The sequence below is a fragment of the Bos mutus genome, chromosome 13, assembly GCF_027580195.1.
Source record: "Bos mutus isolate GX-2022 chromosome 13, NWIPB_WYAK_1.1, whole genome shotgun sequence".
Classification (NCBI taxonomy): domain Eukaryota; kingdom Metazoa; phylum Chordata; class Mammalia; order Artiodactyla; family Bovidae; genus Bos; species Bos mutus.
The window spans coordinates 50,545,203-50,562,502 of record NC_091629.1 but is presented as its reverse complement, the minus strand read 5'-3'; the positions used below and the strand labels follow the sequence as shown (position 1 = coordinate 50,562,502).

Sequence of the window (17,300 nt, the reverse complement as noted above, 5' to 3'; positions counted from 1 at the left end):
GGACACAGGGGGTGTTCAGAAGCATACTGTGGCCCTACTCTGTCACCCCAGGCTGACCTCTGTCCCCACAGCCTGGGTTAATGCTCTGCTGTCCCTGTCTTGAAATTCTTAATTCTTGAACAAGTAGCCCCACGGCTTCATTCTGCAAGTTATGTAGCCGGTCTTGTCTGTCTTCCTTTGAACCTGTGTTTTTCAGGCCATGCAGTACCCAGGCAGTGCTCATGTGCTGGAGTGTGTGGAGGCACCCAGGCGCTCCAGCCTGGGACAGGAGTCTCTGGTTTTCAAAGGTTTTAAGGCTGGAGCCGATGCACCTGCCACCCTTCAGCCCCACATGGCCCTGATGGTCTGCTTTCCTGAATACCTCGTTCCTAGGCGCTCTCGCCTCCTGGACCTTGCAGTATGGCCTCGACTGAGGTGCTTGCTCTCTGAGCCCCACTCCAAAGATGAAGGGGACAGTCTCCGAACATCAGTCAGCTCTGACCTTCTTTGACTTTTCCTCTTGCTTGCCTGCCTACCAAGCTCTTGTTCATACACCAAAGCCTTAGCTAAAATGCCCTTTCCCCAGGAAGCCTTCTCCACTCCCTCTTTGGACTCTCCCAGCTCGCGGTCCTTTCCTCTGGTCCTGTGGGTCTGGAAGTATTTATGTCTGGTTCTGTCGCTCCCAGACTGGAGGTTTCTGAGGGAACATAGGCCAACACAGACTGGTCGAATGGTTTCTCAGATCCTACTGTGGGTATCTGGTACCTTATGAGGACCAGTCCAGATACGTCAAGACTCCAGACTGGCTCTTCCCTTGTGTGATGTTGGAATGGCCCCGTTTTGTTCTGAGACTGTTTCCCCAACTTCAATGTAGTCAGCCCAGTCTGTTCTTCATCTAGCCACTCCTTGCTCATGTCCACGGTGGCTGGAAGCATGTGTAAACACCTTATCCTTTGAAGTTTCCACTTGACGCTCAGCAGGTCATGCAGCAGGGCCTCCTGGCCTCGGAGGGTGGGTTTGGATCGTCCTCGGAGTACAGGGGTGGTGGACGGTAGTGGAACTCCTGGATGTAGGCAAAGAAGGGGACTTCCATGCTCACATCAGGGTCTTGCAGTAGTGGCAAGAGGCTCTGTTCCATGGCTGCCACCTCCTCATCAGGTACCACCTCGGAGTACTCAGGAGGGGCTTCAGGCCGCTCTGGCAGGAACCCCAGCCCCCAGTCCATCAGGAAGCTGGCATGGCTGCCCACGCTGGATGAGCGGCTGCCGAAAGGGTACAGGGGGATGGTGCCTAAGACCAGTGGGAGCTCCAAGAGCAGCTTGGATGAGCCCAGGATGTCCACACAGACCTTGAGGGCATAGTCCATGTGTAGCAGACGACCGTGCAAGATAGAAGGACAGGAGGGATCCGAAGAGCCCGGCCCTGCCACAGTGCCCGCCGCCTGGGGCCCACAAGCTCCCCTGAGAGGCTAGCCACCATGGCTCGCTTCTGTTTGCGGGCACCTCGCTCCATGAAGGTCTGGGTCTGGACCACGGCTGCCCGAGGGAGCACGGGGCACGTGGAGCCGTTGTCAATCTCAGCGAAGACAGGGATCACTTCACCTGGTGTGTAGCCCTTGCCGTCGATCTTGGCTGAGAGGGAGACAAGGCCACGGTTATTGTACCAGGATTGGGCGATCTTTTCCCGAGCTCCAGCTTGAGGGGCCAGCAGAGCCGGTGTGTTGCTGTCCACAGGCTCAATAACAGTAAACGCCTTCTTTGTCCGACGGGCAGGGACCAGGGCCGGTGGAGGGTGGCTTTGATGCAGTATCTGACACTGCCGTGTTTGCCTTCAAAGGAAGTCAGTAGCATCGGTGGCAGCTGGAAGCTGAATGGGAATTCATGACGCCCAGGAGGCAGCGTTGTGGTCTCTCCAGTGCCTTGTCGAACAGCATCGCCGCGGGGATACAAACTCGGCCCCTGTCTTCAAACCCCTGGCGGCTCTACGGCTGCAGCCTCAGAACTCGATCCCACCAGGCGCGCACAGGCGCACTTGAAGGTCGGGCCAGAGACTCCACTCCAGTATTCTTAGCTGGAGAATTCCCTGCACAGAGGAGCCTGGCGGGCTACAGTCCACCAAGTCGCGAAGAGTCGGACACGACTGAGCAGTTAACACATACACAAAGGAAAGTGAGGCACAAGACTTGCTTTTCCACCTCCAAACCTTTGCCTTTGTTAATGTCTTCACCTCTTCTCCCTGCTCTTCACAAGAGAGGCTCATTCGCATCACTCAGGGCTCATCCCAAACACTACCTTTTCAGAAACATCTCCCATGATCACCTTTTCTAGCTAGTTATTTTTTCTAGGAATGGCTCCAGCAGTGTTGTTCATCCCACAGGGTAGGGCCTTTTCTGCCCTATGATTGCTTGGACCAACTACGTACAATGGAAGAGATGCTGTGTCCATCTCGGACTTCGCGCCCAACTGGCCTGAAGGTCAGCCATCAGCTAAGAGGTATGACCAGCCCTAGACCAGTGAGCTGTGAGAAGTCCAAGCCACATAGGGAGGAAGGGAATCTGAGCAGACACCAGACCTAGAAGTGAAGAAGCCATTTGGAGAGGTAGAAAGATAGACAGATGTGTGATAGAGCAAAGATGGTAGAATGTTAAGTGTAGAATCTAAGTGGTAGGCATAGCATGTGCTATACAATTCTTTCAACTTTTTTTTTTTTTTTTTTTTTGTATATTTGAAATTTTTCACTACAAAGTTGTGAGCAAAAAAGAAACCATCTTGGAATGGGATGCCTCAGCCCCAAACACCTCAACTTATCCCACTTGGAGCAGAGGTGAACCTCTCTGCCCAGCCTTTCCCAAATTCCTGACCCACAAAATCATGGATGGATATTTTAGGCCACTAAGTTTTGGGGACTAGATTACAAAACTTCTCTAAGTAGATCTCTTTTACTTTCTATCACAGCTTCCTGCCTATTTCCTTTATAGCATTCATCACAGGTTGTCTTATGTGCTTGTTGTCATCAGTCTCTCCCCTTCTAGGATATAAACTCTGTCTCCATTGTTTACTCCTACCTCCCAGCACCTAGCACCCTGCCTGGGGTACGTGTAGGTTGAAATGAATGTTTGTTGAGTGAGCAGGACATGGAGCTCTTCTGAAGAGTACTACAAGAGAATATGGAATTCACAGAGTTGGGGAAAAACTGCCATTTATCTCTTGGGCTGCCCAAAATCTGAACCCGCATTTGTGGGACTCCCAAGAGGTAGGAGGAGACAGGCCCCCCTCACTGTGGCAGATGGATGGGATGAACACACCCTCTCCTTAGGCTGGAGCAAAGATGCTGAACTTAACCACGACCCATCAGAAGCCCCCCACTCCAGATTCTGAACCTGGGGCAGGAGTGCCAGCTCGAAGGGTCCCAAGTCTAGGGCCTTGTTCGGATCAAGTGGATCCTGGCCACTCCTGACCTTGGGTGGTTCCTGCCTGAGCACCTTCAGTCCTGCCGTGTTCCATTAACTCCTTCTCTGCCCTTAGGTTTGGCTCCAGCAAGAAACGAGGAATGTTGAGTGTGGTGCATCCTGGTAAATCCAGAATGTATCCATTGGTGAAGAAGCATATTTTATGTATTTCCCTCCAAATGGGGAGGACATACTTTATGTGCCAGAAAGGCAAGGAACACATTCATCTTGGAGCCAGCAGAGCCTAAACAATAGTGGAGGCTCATCATATTTTGGATTCTTTCTCTGGGCCTCCAGGAGCCTTCTAGCAGATAACCAACTCTGATAGTTCATGGACTGTTCTCTTGCTTTCTACAAGGTGTGAACTTGAACTAAAGGCTAGATTTCACACTTGAGTGTCTATAAACCCATGGTGGACTTCCCTGGTGGTCTAGTGGTTAAGACTCACCTGTCCGTGCAGGGGACATGGATTTGATCTCTAGTCCAGGAAGATTCCATATGCTGTGGGGCAACTGGGCCCATGCCCCACAGCTCCTAAGCCTGTGCTCTAGAGCCTGTGCTCCACAAAAGAGAAGCTGCTATAATGAGAAGCTCATGTATCGCAACTAGAGAGTAGCCCCCACTCATGGCAACTAAAGAAGGTCCACACATATCAATCAAGACCCAGCACAGCCAAAAATAAATTAATTCATTAAAAAAATTATAAACCCATGGTTTGTTGTTGTTGTCCAGTCACTAAACTGGACACATTTAGTGTCCATAGAAGCACACCAGGCTTCCCTGTCCTTCACTGTCTCCCAGAGCTTGCTCAGAATCATGTCCATTGAGTCAGTGATGTTATCCAACCATCTCAACCTCTGCTGACTTCTTTTGCTTTCAATCTTTCCCAGCATCAAGGTCTGTTCCAATGATGGTCATTGGTCATCAAGGTCGGCTCCTCACATCAGGTGGCCAAAGTATTGGAGCTCCAGCTTCAGCATCAGTAAACTCAGATCCTAATACTGTGCTCTAGAATATTCCAGGAGTATGTCTGCTTCAGAGGAGGAGAGGTTCACCCATGGGCTCATTAAGTCATCACACAGGACTTCCATCAGAAGGTAGAGTACACATCAACACCACAGAGGGTTTGCCCTTCCCAGGAAAATCCAGATGCTATAACTTGTTCTCAAGACCCCAGGTTTCCCACAGTTTTGAAACCTGAAAAGTTGTATCCAGCAGAAATTCACTGAGAGCCAACTATATGTCAGGGAAACACTGGAATAAGATCTTAGGCTCTGGTGAGAGAGACAGACATAGATACAAACGAACACAATAAGATATTTTGCGTTTCTACAAAAGAAGTGTGTGCAGAACGACATAAGAACCCAGAAGAAGCATCAGACTTTGCTTTCATTGATCATGGAGGGCATCCTAGAGTAGGTGACATTCAATCTCCAGGAGGAGGTTACAGCTGAAGCAAAGACCAGGTCAGGGCTCATACTTCCAGAGTACTGAAGTTCTGGAAAGAGTCCGGAGCTTCATCTCCTTGAAAATCCTTCAGCCATGGAAGCAGCAAAAACTTCACAGGAAGCCAGCATCTGGATGGTGCTAATTACCTCCACCTTTATGAAGTGCTGCATTAAACCAGGCACATGAAAAGATATTCTGCATCACTAATTATCAGAGAAACGCAAATCAAAACTACAATAAGATATCACCTCACACCAGCCAGGATGGCTATCATCAAAAAACCCACAAACAATAAATGCTGGAGAGCATATGGGAACCCTCCACACTTTTGGGTAGGAATGTAGATTGGTAGAGCCACTATGGAAAACAGAATGGAGGTTCCTTAAAAAGCTAAAACAGGAGCTACCATATGACCCTGCAATCCCACTCCTGGGCATATATCTGGAGAAAAACATGATCCCAAAAGATACACGCACCCCGATGTTCATTGCAGCACTGTTTACAATAGTCCAGACATGGAAGCAACTTAAATGTCCATCAGCAGAGAAATGGATAAACAATATGTGGTACATATATGCAATGGAATATTACTCAGTCATTAAAAAGAATGAAATAATGCCATTTGTGGCAACATGAAAGGACCTAGAGAGTGTCATGCTGAATGAAGTAAGTCAGACAGAGAAGGAGAAATATCATATGGCATCCCTCATGTGTGGAATCTAAAAAGAAATGATACAAATGACCTTAATTACAAAACAAAGACAGACTCGCAGACTTCATGAAGGAGATTCTAGCTGCCATGGGGAAGAATGGGGGGAAGGGATAATTAGGGAGTCTGGGATGCACATGCACACACCGTTATATTTAAAATGGATAACTAACAAGGACCTACTGTGTAGCACATGGAACTCTGCTCAATGTTATGCAGCAGCCTGGATGGGACCAGAGTTTGGGGTTTAGTTGCTCCATCATATCTGACTATTTGCAGCCCCATGGACTGTATGTAGGCCCCCAGGCTCCTCTGTTCATGGAGTTTTTCCAGGCAAGAATACTTGAACAGGTTGTCATTTCCTCCTCCAGGGGATCTTCCTGACCCAGGGATCAAACCAATGTCTCTTGCGTCTCCGGCATTGGCAGGCGGATTCTCTACCACTAACACCACCTGGGAAGCCCTTGGGGGAGAATGGATACATGTATATGACTATCCCTTCAACGCTCACCCGAAACTATCACAACAGTGTTTGTTAATCAGCTATACCCCAATACAAAATTTTTTGAAAAATCCACACTATTCAATTATGCACAACACAAGCAGAGTCATATTTAGTGGAGATCAGTTCACTTGTTCTGTGAAGGCACTTTTCCAGCTAAATAATGATGGTGCCTTTTAATTGTGCACTACCTTTCTTCTCGGGAGCTTTAAGTGGGACCATGTCCCCAGAGGAAGCCAGAAACTAGGTGTATCATCTCCATTTTGTAGTTGGATGGACTCAGTAAAGAGATCTGGCCCTAGGCACACAAATCGGAATCTTAACTCCTCCCCAGGGCCCAGCTCAAATTACCTTGTCTTAGAAGATTTTTTTGTTTCCCCCATCAGAATTCCCCTGCTGTACATGACCCTGGAAGAAGCTGAGAGAAATGGCTGAGCTTCACTTTCTACAGACCTTGTGTTAGACACTTGATCTGCAATTACTCACTTGATCCTGCCAACAAACAGGAGAGTGCATTCCCATTTCACAGCCAAGGAAACTGAGGCACAGAGATGCTGAGTGACGGGTCTTCGATTGTATAGCTAATAAGTGTTAGGATTCAAGCCCAGGCCTCCAAGCCCTTTGTCTTAACCACACAGAATCCTGGCCCATTCATTCATTCATTCAACAACTATTTGTTGAGCATCTACTGTATACTCAGTGTTTGCTAGGAGTATAATACTCGCTAGGGATGCAGTAGGGAAGAAAACACAGTCCCTGCCATAACAAAGATTATCACCTAGCAGGGAAGACAGATATGAAACACTTTCACAAACAATTATTTAATTACATATCAGGCATCAGGCAATGTTCGCAGAATTTAATTGAACTAGGTAAGACACTAGCAAGCAAGAAAAGAAATCAGGCTCTGGGTAGCTCTTTCTTGTCTGCAATTCAGGAGTCAGTCAGCTCTTCCTTTTTTCTTAGATTCAGTAGCTAAGCAATGCCCGCAGATGCACACAACTGCTTTGGGAGTTTCCACAGACCACACTTCCTTCTCTGAATCATGGAGTTCCCAGGCTGTAAAATGGGGATGAAAATAGCAAAAGACTGGAAGTAACCCAAATATCTATCAACAGGGGACCACTTAAATAAGTGATGGTACATCTACAGCCATGGAATATGCAGCTATTCAAAAGCACGAGGCAACTCTAAATGCTAGAGAAGGATCACTAAGATCTGGACCCTGGTGAGTCACGGAGGGACATACTCTTTTTAAAAAATTATTTTATTTTTCTGGCTGCACTGGGTCTTTGTTGACGCGCACAGGCTTTCTCTAGTTGCAGCGAGCGGACTTCTCATTGTGGTGGCTTCTCTTGTTGCAGAGCACAGGCTCTAGGGCATGTAGGCTCGCTAGTCACAGGGCACAGGCTTAGTTGCCCCCATCTCATGTGGAATCTTCCTGGATCAGGGATCAAACCCACGTCCCCTGCATTAGCGGGCAGATTTTTAGCCACTGGGCCACCAGGGAAGTCCACGACTTACTCTTAGTGTGTGCCATTTTGTACCTTATTTTGCACTCTATGCAGGTACCTTATCAAAATATAAATTAATCAATTCAAGAACATTTTAATACAGCATTTTGATGGGTATAAAAAAGCAGCAAAATAGCCCTGCTCACGTTGGCCCATTTCATGGTGTTATTGTTAGTTTCAAAGGAGAGGTTAGATTTGGCAGCCCTTGGAAAATCTAAAACAATTAGAACACATGTTGCTTCTAATGAGATAAGAGAGGAATAAGGGCCAAACAGAGAAGAAAGGAGGAGGAGAAGAGGAGAAAAACAAAGAGGCCATGCAGAGACTGGCAGAGAAAAAATCCACAATTACTTTAGTGCCACTGAGACCCCAAGGCAGCTGTGCTACCTGCTTCTTTCTAACCAGCTGCCAGGTTGCCATGGTAATGTAATAGCCTGTGATAAGCTTATTTATGATTCTGAAAACATTAAAAAAAAAAAAAAAACCCACCAGCAAGCTGCAGATATGCTGCAATGAGCAGAGAAGATGCCTGCATGAGAGGAGGCGTCAAGGTGACCTTCCTGAGGATTGAGGTCCTCCCTTGAAAACTGGTGGGGTCAGCCTAGAGCAGAGGGTCACAAACCTGAGCATGTAGCCAAATCACCTGATGTGCTGTGCTGTGCTTAGTCGCTCGGTCGTGTTCGACTCTTTGAGACCGCATGGACTGTAGCCCACCAGACTCCTCTGTCCATGGGGATTCTCCAGGCAAGAATACTGGAATGGGTTGCCATGCCCTCCTCCAGGGGATCTTTCCAACCGAGGGATCGAAAACACAGATTGTGAGACTTCCCTGATGGTCCAGTGGTTGGGAATCCGTCTTCCCATACAGGGGACACGGGTTCGATCCCTGGGATCGATCACTGGGATACCGCATGCCACAGGGCAACTGAGCCTGTTCTTCAGCTAAAGAACCCGAGAGCCACAGCTATGGAACCTGCACACTCTAGAGCCCGGGTGCCGCTATGCGAGAGCTGCAAACTACAACGAAGACCTAGTGCAGCTGAAAAAAAAATTTTTTTTTAATTAAAAGATAATAATGATTTAAAACACACACACACACACAGATTGCTGCACCCATCCCAAGAGATTCAGATTCAATAGGTATGAGGTGGAGCATTTCTAACAAGTTCCCAGGAGGTTCAGAAACTGAGGCTTGGAGACCAGCATCCTAACCATCTCAAAAGGCCTCTCGTACTCAGGATTCCATGAGCTTTGGGCTCCACCTCCCGCTCGCCCTGAAACAGGAAATAATGCTTCAGTCTTTCGGGGCAAAGCACGTCCATCCCCTCCATCAGCTCCTCTGTTAACTAAGGAGCTACAACACCCAGTGTGGGTTGTAAGGTAGCCCCAAACACCGGGTGGGCCAAGGCCTTTGAGGGCAGTTTCCAAAGCCAAGGCCAATGCCTCATGCAAGCAATTGCCTGGGAAGATTGGCCGGCATACCAGCTGCCTTTGCCAGAACTCTCTCGTGGGGCCAATTAACTGGGTGTGATGGCCAACAGGTGTCATGGGGCCGGAGGAAAGGCGGCTGCCAGTCAAGACTGTGACTGAGCTAGGGCCAGGGCTGGTGGGAGAGGATTTGAAACTGACAGAAGCCAAATCTTCAGGCGCTGTAATTTCCCGCAGTGGGATTCTGATGCCCCACAGAAATGGAAGCAGGCAGACAAGTCCGAACACCCAACCCCGTTTAGTGCACACAGCATCCCGAGTGAGAAAGCTCCCGGCTGGGGCAGAATGCAGTTTTAGTGACAGGTCCCTCCAAATTCAGGATTTCTTGTACATTCAACAAATATCTGTAGAGCACCAGAGGTGTGCCAGATGCTATGATAGGTGATGCAAACGTGGGCAGCGGGCAAGAGTGGCCCCAGCCGTTATGGAGCCTACATTTAAGTAAAAGGAGACAGACATTATTCAAAGAATCAGACAGTTTAATTGTGCTGTGGTTTTGTAAGTGAATGATCTTGTTCTCAGGAAATAATGCTTAAGTATTTCAGGGTAAAGGGGCAAGATATCTGCAACTTATCTCAAGAAGTTCAGAAAAATAATCATATATCATATATTATCTATACATTTATGATTGTATATATTACCTATATAATCTATTACGTATATACATACATGGAGAGAAACAGGGAGAGAAAATGATAAAGCAAATGAGACAAAATACTGACAATTGTTGAATGGAGGCAGAGTATATGGGAAGGAGTTCTTTGTATTGATATTATTCCTAGAATTTTTCTGAAAGCTTGAAGTTATTTCAAAATTTGGATTTTAAAAAAGGCTCACATTATGAAATGGCACCTTGTCCTTCCTCTTAGCATTACAGGTTTTGCCAAAAGAACATTTTTGCGTCAAATATTGATGTGTGGAAGTGAGGGAGCTGGTCTGCTAAACCAGTAGTTTGAGATACTAAACTGTCATTTTTGCACCTTTGAATACTTGAAAGGCTGACTTTGTATAAATGTATCCTCTGGTTTCCTAGATATTGGAGATATTTAGACCATAATTTCATTATGAGTAAATGAATAAATATTCAAAAAATACAAAAGGATCACATAAAAACATGACAAATTATAAACAGTGAAGAGTGCTGTTTTGTTTTGTTTTTTCAAGTATGTAACGGTGGTGAGGACCTAAAGACGAAGTGGTTTGTCTTAGATAGGGAGATCAAGGAGGGCTTCCTGGAGGTGGCAGGTTTGAGCTGAGGTCTAAGTGGAAGTTGACCAGAGGAGAAGAGTTACCTTCCAGGCAGAGGACACAGCTCTGGCAAAAGCTCTTTGTAGGAAAGAGCAGAGCTCATTAGAGGAATTGAAGAAAAGAAACGGGGCAGTTGGAGCTGAGCTCTGCACGTCCTCTCCTCCGAGCGTGATGGTGGGGAGCTGGTGGGGGTCAGGGTTTCTGGACAGGGCTGCTCTTCTGGCCCCAGACAGGGTCTGTTTTGTTTCTCTCCTACCCTTCTGCCCTTTCCAGCTCATGTTCTCTTGTATCTTCCTCTGGCTCCCCACCGAACCCAGGTCCTAAGATTCTGCTCGAACGCAGCTCCCCAGGCCGAGGCCCAGAATCCCAGCAGCATATAGCAACATGGTCTGACAGCTTCTCACTGGCCCCTTCCCTGTAGCTCCCTCTCAGCCTCCAATCCCTGGTTGCCATCCATCAACCCTTTTACCTGCTATACAAAAACCATTGGGCTGTCATTTAAACTTATTTCTACAATTTGCTTCCTGGGCCTCAGGCAACCAGCTCCATCTGCAGATGGCTCCGTGCAGTTTCCATCTGGTCTCCATCCACTGCTGGTTTTCCCGAGAGCTCACATGGAGCCACCTTTCAGATGTCTTCCGGGGGCTCAACCGAGAGCAACCGCAGGAGATTTTGGACCACGAACCTGCCTGATAAAAGCGTGGCATCCTTCATCTGGCCACGCATTCTGCAGACACGGGTAACATCATACCATATCCCGGTAATGCTTTGTAAACTCAAGGGCATGAGTGCCATTTCATTAGGTATCCATTGAATCACAGAGTTAAAAGCTTAAAAGGGAACTTCTTGGGGTCTAACACCCTCATGTTGCAGATCAGCTCAGAGAGGGGAAGTAACTTGGCCAAGATCACAGAGCAAGTTCGTAGAGGAGCTGGACCTAGAAATCAGGTTTCCTGAAGCCCAGTGGAAGGGTCGTGTCCAGCTGATACTCCAAGTTATAAATAATACGCAGGACCTCCCAGAAAGCGAATGTCCTCAGAGCAGCTGCAAGACAGTCCTTATCTACGAAGTAAGCAGGCTGGAGAGCCTTGGTGGGAAACCAGCCCCATGAATCTGTCTTGTTAGGTTTAGCAGCTACTCATTGTGTTATTTTTATCTGTTTCGTTTCGCTTTAGACCTGGTTCCCATTTCACATTTATGACTAAAGGCCCTTGTGTGAGGAAAAGGGAAGCTGGGAAGAAGATTCTTTTCTTTTGTACTCTGCAAACCTTTCCAGACTTTTTTTTTTTTTTTTCCTTTTATAACATTTCCATTCCAGGGCCCCCAGAGCTTCTCAAATCTTCTGCATTTCCAATCCCCTGTTCGGCCTTCACTGTAATTATCTTGGGAAAATTTAAATTCCTTATCATGGTTCTGTGACAATACCGGCTAAAGATAAGCACATTCTGAGGTCTTGTCAAATTGCCCTCAATAGGTTCAGTTAATAGGAATTACAGTTAGATTTTTCTATAAGTGTGATAATGGTATTGTGCCGATGTTAAAGAAAGAGTCCTTATCATATTGAGATACAGACTGAAATATTTATGGATGATGTGATATGAAGTCTGGGATTTGCTTCAGAATATTCTTATGAGAGGTAAAGAAAAACCCGCTCCCTTCATACAAAGCTCTCCACTGGCTTTCTCTAGTTTCTTTTGCGGCCTCTTCCCCTCCCCCAATCTATGAATCTGTGTATTCCCTATCTGGGGGTGGGATTTGCCTCCTGGGGTTGCAGCCCAGAAGAGAGCTTATAGATGCTGGAGCCAAAGAGGCTTAGATTCAAAACCCCAGCTCCACCCTCATGAGCAGAGGGACCGAGGACAAGCCATTTAAGTGTCTTAGTTCTCACTTCCCCATCTGCAGAGTGGAGATAATACATCGACAACCAACCAACAGCCTATTTTTCTAATTTGTTCTTTTCCTCCACTTTTTCTAAGTCTGCCTCCACCAGCCCTAAAAGTGTATCTTTTTCTCCAGGATCCCACCCGAGCCCCTTGGCTCTTCAGTGAAAGTCACTCAGTCGTGTCCGACTCTTTTCGACCCCATAGACTATACCGTCCATGGAATTCTCCAGGCCAGAATACTGGAGCGGGTAGCCTTTCCCTTCTCCAGGGGATCTTTCCAACCCAGGGGTCGAACCCAGGTCTCCCACACTGCAGGCGGATTCTTTACCAGCTGAGCCACCAGGGAAGCCCAAGTACTGAAGTGGGTAGCCTATCCCTTCTCCAGAGGATCTTCCCAACTCAGGAATGGAACCGGAGTTTCCTGCATTGCAGGCAGATTCTTTACCAGCTGAGTTACCATGGAGGCCCTGGCTCTTCAGAGGCTCATCCTACTGCCTTCTCTGTGCTGGCTCTCCCATCCACCCACCCTGCCGCTTCCCCCATCCCCCACCCTCACACCCAACCTTCCCACCATCCTCACCCTACCCAGATCGAGATCCAGGCTGGATCTGAGTGCCTGTTCCCCACTTCCTTGTGGAGGTGCCATGAGTCTGAAAATCCCAACACATGTAAATTGGAACTCATTGCTCCTTCTCTTAATCTGCCCCCTACAAAGCATCTGAACACCCTCCAGGCTCCCCACCCCTTCCCTCTTTTCCCTCCCCCTTCTCCTCTCCCCACTCCATCCTATCTGCCTCAGCCCCACACTCTCATCTCCCAGAGCTCCCTCAAATCCACCTCAGGGGCTCCTACCACATCCTCTGCTCAGGCCCACAGGCCTGGCCAGCTGTAAAAGCCTCCCACCTGGGCTCCTTCCCTGGGACCCCTCTGCTTTCTAGTCCCTGCTCCAGGCTGCTGGCACAACTCTCCATCCAAAACCAGCACTCTTGGACTGGAAGGCCTCCCAGGGGCTCTCTCTGCTAAGAAGAGAAAAGTTCCAAATTCCTGAGCTCGGTATTTGACACCCTGCATAGCCTGGCCTGTGCACATATTGTTCCAGAGTCATCCTCTGCATTCGCTGCCAAGGAAGCCCCCGGCCTGGGCATCTCGGACTGCCATCTCTCACACCAGCATCAGAATCATCTGGGGCCTTGTTGGGAAATGCAGAACCCTGGGTCCTACCCCAGACAACTGAATCTGGAGGGGTCCAGGCCTGATGCACACAAAAGCTGAGGACCCTCACTCTAGTCACACCAAACTGCTTGCCTGGATCATGCCTCCAGGCCTCTATTCATGCTATATTAATGTTTCCCCTTTCTTTAAGACCTAACCTAAATGTCATCTTCTCAGGAGTCATGTACGGATGTGAGAGATGGACAATAAAAAAAAAAGGCTGAGCGCGGAAGAAGTGATGCCTTCAAACTGTGGTGTGAGAGAAGACTCTTGAGAGTCCCTTAGACAGCAAGGAGATCAAACCAGTCAATCCTAAAGGAAATCAACTCTGAATATTCATTGGAAGGACTGATGCTGAAGCTGAAACTCCAATTGCATCCAATTATCTCCTATAGCACTAGGCACACACCTCTGTTGCAGACTGCATGTATCACAGGGTATGTAATGATCCGTTTGCCTGCCTTCCCAGCTAGAAGGAAGTCTCCGCCAAAGTCACTTCACAGAACGCCCAGAGCCCCCTACACAGTGAACGGCACCCGGCAGGCACTTGATAAATATTAATTAATTTGAATTGCATCTTACTACTTCTTGGCTCCTGGATCATAAACATAATGCATAGCTCCCGGCAGGTTTTATTACATTGATGTCTGATGGATGAATTATCAAAGGATAGATGAGAGCCTGAAATGAATGATGAAATATGCAAATAAACTAATGATGAATTTTCATCTTTGATTAGTATTCTGAAACGCCTGGGTGTGCCTAAAACCATCTCTAACCTGACGGGATGTATAAATCGGGTCCAATGTGAACCCAGGACTTCTGGTTCCAGGTTCCCGGTTGAAATCGGCAGACCAAAGTTCTGATGTTAATCAGAAATGTCACTGTCACGATGATGAGTGCATGGCCATCTTCCATCACAACTTTCCTGGCATCAGCCTCGGGAAATCCTCACTTAATCACATTTATCATTCCACCTCACAGGGTCCACAGAGAGCCTACTGATACTGCTCAAAGAGAAACCTGATATCTGTTGTGAGGAGCAGGAAGAAATCAGCCTTCAGGTGCTGAGGCTGGGGAAATTCCCTGGCGATCCAGTGGTTAGAACTCCACACTGTCACTGCCGAGGGCCTGAATTTGATCCCTGGTCGGGGAACTAAGATCCCACAAGTATTGTGGCACAACCGAAAAAAAAAAAAAAAAAAGATGCTGAGACTGGGGTAGAAGGCAGTAAGGCATGTCTGGTGGCAGACAGGTGCCACTCCTAGTCCTGGCTTCTCCATTTACGGTCTGTGTGAGACCGGACAAGTTACCCAATGGCTCCAATACTCAAGTTTCTTCCACCATAAAAATAAGGTCACTTTGTGTTCCTACCCTTTAAGGTTATTGAATGAGATCATGTACATTACATGAGTAGCACATAGTACGCATCACGCTCGTGGTGCAGGGGGCCCAGGTTCGATCCCTGGTTGGGGAACCAGATCCCACATGCAGCAACTAACACCCAGTGCAGCCAAATGAAAAATAATTTAAAAAAAGAGAGAGAGAGATAGAGAGAGATGTTATTGCTACACTGCTGTAACCAGGGCAGCTAGATTCCAGTAAATGATTAGGTGGTGGTGAGTGGGGCTGACTCAGGGGCTGGAGTAACTGGAGTCAAGAAGCCAGGTCTCAGCCATCTCTTAGGAATAGATTCCCCAGTTAGAGGAGAATTCTAGCTTTAAGAATGGGGCCAATGGTGGGAATGCAAACTAGTACAGCCTCTATGGAGAACAGTGTGGAGATTTCCTTAAAAAACTGGAAATAGAACTGCCATATGACCCAGCAATCCCACTGCTGGGCATACACACCGAGGAAACCAGAATTGAAAGAGACACATGTATCCCAATGATCATCGCAGCACTGTTTACAATAGCCAGGACATGGAAGCAACCTAGATGTCCATCGGCAGACAAATGGATAAGAAAGCTGTGATACGTATACACAATGGAATATTACTCAGCTATTAAAAAGAATGCATTTGAATCAGTTCTAATGAGGTGGATGAAACTGGAGCCTATTATACAGAGCGAAGTAAGTCAGAAAGAAAAACACCAATACAGTATATTAACGCATATATATGGAATTTAGAAAGATGGTAACAATAACCGTATATGCAAGACAGCAAAAGAGACACAGATGTAAAGAACAGACTTTTAGACTCTGTGGGAGAAGGTGAGGTATTGTCTCAAGGTATGACTTGAGAGAATAGCATTGAAACATGTATATTATCATATATGAAATAGATCCCCAGTCCAGGTTCGATGCATGAGGCAAGGTGCTCAGGGCTGGTGCACTGGGATGACCCAGAGGGATGGGATGGGGAGGGAAGTGGGAGGAGGGTTCAAGATGGGGAACACGTGTACACTCATGGCTGATTCATGTCAATGTATGGCAAAAACCACCACGATATTGTAATTAGCTTCCAATTAAAAAAAAAAAAAAGAATGGGACCGAGCGTGGAAGCTGATCATTCTGCTCTGTGGCCTACGTGTTCAGGAACCAAATGATGCAGAGTCAGGAAAGGCCAGGAGGATGTGGCCAGACTGGGAGCTTTGGCCCCACAGGGAAACCCCAGCAGCACTGCTTCCAGTCTGGAGTCAGGGCTCTTTGGCCAGGTTTGCCCCATCCACGGCTAATGCAGCTCCCTGAACTGCACTCTGACCACAGACGGAAGTGAAGCCGTAATCTGGTCCCTGGTATGGGTCACCCACATCAAATGGGGAACTGGAAACTGGAGTCCCAGGCGGGCCTTGGGTTTTTTCTGTAGACACTGAATTACTGGGAACTTCCTCTCTCTGGGTCTGCAGGCCCTCTTGTCACTAAGATGCAACAACTCTGACTCCCAGTGAGAAGGGGCCTCGCAAGAGATGCCCTCGTCCTCACCGGCCAAGTTCTTGCTGGTGAGCCAGGCCGGAGGGAGGCTCCAAGTGCTGCTTTCTCCTTTGTGCTTCTTCCTGGGGACTCTGGGACAGGGGCTGAGCTTGGGGATCACACAGCCTCTCCTAACTGGAAACATAGCTGAGAACCCAGGGCAGGACCTGGGTAAAGAAAGATGAGGGTGTGGGCGGCACAAGGGGCTGAGGAGGGCATGGCCTGATGGAAGTAATTGACCTGGACCCTGGGCGCTCCCGGGATTTCATAAGGAACAAAGCCCTGGCTGTGGGACCTCTGACTTTCTTCCCAGGGCTCGACATGGTCAATGACTGGGGAACAGCGCCATCTCCTGGCTGCCTGCAGTCACAGCCCTCCTCCTGGTGGGAAAACTACAGGACGTTCAGAGACCATCTTAGGTGTGGGATGCCTTTAGAATCCTGGAACAAACAGGATTTTGTTTTTAATTCGGTCGTCTGGGGTGGAGCCCAAGATTCTGCATTTCTAACAGGCCGCCCATGCCACTGGTTTAGGGACCTGATCAGAAAGCTTTATATCTCAGTAAAACTAGAGGAAATTAAATGCTTTGAGGGGCTCAGATATGAATCTGGTCCCAGACACCCCAAGGGTCTCAGGAAAGATACTTTTCCACATATAAAATCTGTGAGTCACAAGGCAAGACAAGTAGGGAAAGCTTCTCGGAGGAAAGGGATCCAAAGTGCATTCTGAAGGGTGGTCAGATAGATCTTCACGACGGGAAGCTTGCCTAAAGGGTCAGCTGGGAACAGCCTTCCTGCTGCCTTGGGTCTACCAGCCCAGACGCAATGGTTCACAGCCATAATAACTGACCTGGGGCTGGTCCAAAGATTGCAAGCAAGGTGACTGGTTAAAGTAATCATGGGAGGGCTTCCTTGGTGGCTCAGTGGTAAAGAATCCGCCTGCCAAATGCAGGAGA

At 47.8% G+C, this 17,300-nt stretch overlaps 1 pseudogene; it reads right to left on the bottom strand.

Moving 5' to 3' along the window:
- Positions 1–952: 952 nt before the first annotated feature.
- LOC102267226 (arrestin domain-containing protein 2 pseudogene) lies at positions 953–2,291 on the bottom strand (annotated as a pseudogene).
- Between the last annotated feature and the right edge of the window lie 15,009 nt (positions 2,292–17,300).